A 3,039-nucleotide genomic window follows, 5' to 3' on the forward strand; every position below is an offset into this window, starting at 1 on the left:
TCCAGCTTCTGGCTATTATAAATAAGGCTGCTATGAACATAGTGGAGCATGTGTCCTTCTTACCGGTTGGGACATCTTCTGGATATATGCCCAGGAGTGGTATTGCAGGATCCTCCGGTAAAGTAGGTGAGATAGTGAATGGGGAGGGAAGCCAGGTAGGGGATCAGATGTTGGAAGAGTTGAGGAGAGATAAAGGAAATTAGTGTGTGAGGGTGGGGTGGGGCAATCTCTAGGATACACCAGAGGATTTGGGATGCTAACAGGCCCCAAGAGTGTGTGGGGCAAGGCTAGCTGAGATTCCTAGCAATTGGTGTTATGGATCCTGAACTCTCTACTTCCTGTAGCCCCATAGCATATCCAGTGGAGGGATAAGGACAGAGACAAACCCACAAAATCTTTCACCCCACAATGTGCCCTGCCTACAAGATGTGCAGGGAGAAAGAGCACAGACAGAATGGCCAACCAATAACTGCCCCAAATTGAAAACCATCCCCTGGGAAAGACTGAATCCCTGACACTATTAATGAGATTCTGTCATGCTTTCAGACAAGAGCTTAGCATAACTGTCTTCTGAGAAGCTCTATAACCCCAACCAATGTAAAGAAATGCAGTGACTCTCAATATTAGATGGAGTCTGGCGAGGGGGCGGGGGGTGGGGGGGCCGGCAGGCAGTGTTAAGAGTTGGGGTAGATGGCAGACTGAGAGACCAGAACAGGGTAGGGACTCCACAGGAAAACCAACAAGAGTCAACGTGAATCCTCGAGGATTCCCAGAGACTAAATCACCAACCAAAGTGTGAGCACAGGCTGGACATAGGTTCTGCCCACACATATGTTGCAGATAAGCAGCTTGGTCTTTAAGGGGGTCCCTCAACAACAGAAGTGGGTGCTGTCCCTGAATCTGTTTTTGTTGTTGTTTTTTGTTTTTGTTTTTTTGCCTGCGGGTTGCCTGTGGATTTTGTTCTCCTAAATGGACTGCCTTGTATAGACTAGGTGGTGATCTATGTGAAGCGTTCTACAGGGAATTGATGTCCAGGAGGTTGGGAAGGGGTATTACACTGAGATGGGGGCTCCTGCTTCTCAGAGGAGAAAGAGAGGGTGGAATCTGTTGGAAGAGTTACTTGGAGGAGGGAAAGGCTGATATTGGGGTGTAAAGTGAATAAACCAATTTGATAATAATTAAAAAATATTATATATGATATATGTGTAGTTTCTGCATGAAATGTCTTTAAATGTCTTCTAATTTTTCAGATACTACACATATACTTGAACCAAATATTTGTACATCTTTGTCAAAGCAATAGTCATCTTGATTTTGGGGAGCTTTATACATGCAGCTTTTCAATGTCAGTAGAGTTTAAAGATAGCACATGTATATGAAAAGCATAAGACACTCTAATTATTTTTATCTTATTCAAAATGGAAATATCATGAGTAAAATCAAATCTACATTTAACTGAGAAACCAATATTTGAGGAACGGCTTTTGAGACTCCAATGACCTATTACCCAGGTATCATTGGAGGCTGGTATTACAAATTAGAAGTTAAGTCTTTACATTTCATATTTGTCAGCACAGCTTCTCTGTTGTTTACTAATGTATACAGCATGCTAGCTGGCCCATGAGGGTCCAAAATTCTCCATTCTCTACATAGAATCTTGTCATAGGTGCAAATGAGTTATAATCATAAGCATTTTTTTCTGGATTTGTCTGTATTGTAGGAGACACAAATTCAGGTCTTCGAGATTCCATGGCATATATTATTTTGTGAAATATATGTGGAATAGAAAATCATATAGGAAGAATATAAAAAAAGAAAACAGTAAAATATTTTAATGATGTGTATCTCTTTAAGCAAAAGTATGGAAATCTAAAATTACTGTTTTTTACTGAATATTATTTATCATAAAGGATATTCTGATCTTGGTTTATACAGTGTATTCTGGTCATGGTTTTCACTCTCTGACTACTTTTTTTTTTATATCTTTCCATCATCCCCATCTTGTGAACTCTATATCCTTTCTCTCTTTTTGTCTTTAAAGAGCAACGAGTTTAGAAAATGAACATACACAGTGAAAACAAAGAACAACAACAACAAAGAAACAAATGCATCAGTTATCATCATCAATTAAAAAAATCCCATAAAATCACAAGAATCCATGATATACATGAAGAAAACAAGTAAGGCAAAAGATGGGGGCTGGTGAGATGGCTCAGTGGGTAAGAGCACCCGACTGCTCTTCCGAAGGTCCAGAGTCCAGATCCCAGCAACCACATGGTGGCTCACAACCATCCGTAACAAGATCTGGCGCCCTCTTCTGGAGTGTCTGAAGACAGCTACAGTGTATTTACATATAATAAATAAATCTTTAAAAAAAAAAAAGTAAGGCAAAAGATGTCCAAGCAAAGTATTAGGAGACCAATGTCAAAAATACCAGTGAGTTCATTTTGTGTTTATTATGCACTTCTGGGTTTAGGGTCCTGTATTAGTCAGGGTTCTCTAGAGTCACAGAACTTATAGACAGTTTCTATATAGTAAAGGAATTTATTGATGACTTACATTCTGCAGTCCTATTGCCAACAATGGTTCAGTAGTATCTGTGAATAGAGGTCCAAGGGAAAATATTTACTCAGTCTCACAGAGCAAGCAGGCAAAGGAGCAAGAGTGACACTCCCTTCTTCCAATGTCCTTATATGGTCTCCAGCAGAAGGTGTAGCCCAGATTAAAGTTGTGTGCCACCACACCTTTAATCTCAGATGACCTTGAACTCAGAGATCTCCCTGTCTTAATGTTCTGGTATCCATAGCCACTATGCCTCAAGATCTCCATACCAAGATGCAGATCAGAAACATCTATCTCCCAGCCTGCAGATTAGGGTCACTGGTGAGCCTTCCAGTTCTGGATTGTAGTTCCTTCAATTGTTCAGTTCATCTACTTGGATGTCTTTTTTTTTTATTTTTAATATTTTTATTACATATTTTCCTCAATTACATTTGCAATGCTATCCCAAAAGTCCCCCATAGCGCCCCCCACTTCCCT

The sequence above is a fragment of the Mus caroli genome, chromosome 14 (assembly GCF_900094665.2).
Source record: "Mus caroli chromosome 14, CAROLI_EIJ_v1.1, whole genome shotgun sequence".
Taxonomy (NCBI): domain Eukaryota; kingdom Metazoa; phylum Chordata; class Mammalia; order Rodentia; family Muridae; genus Mus; species Mus caroli.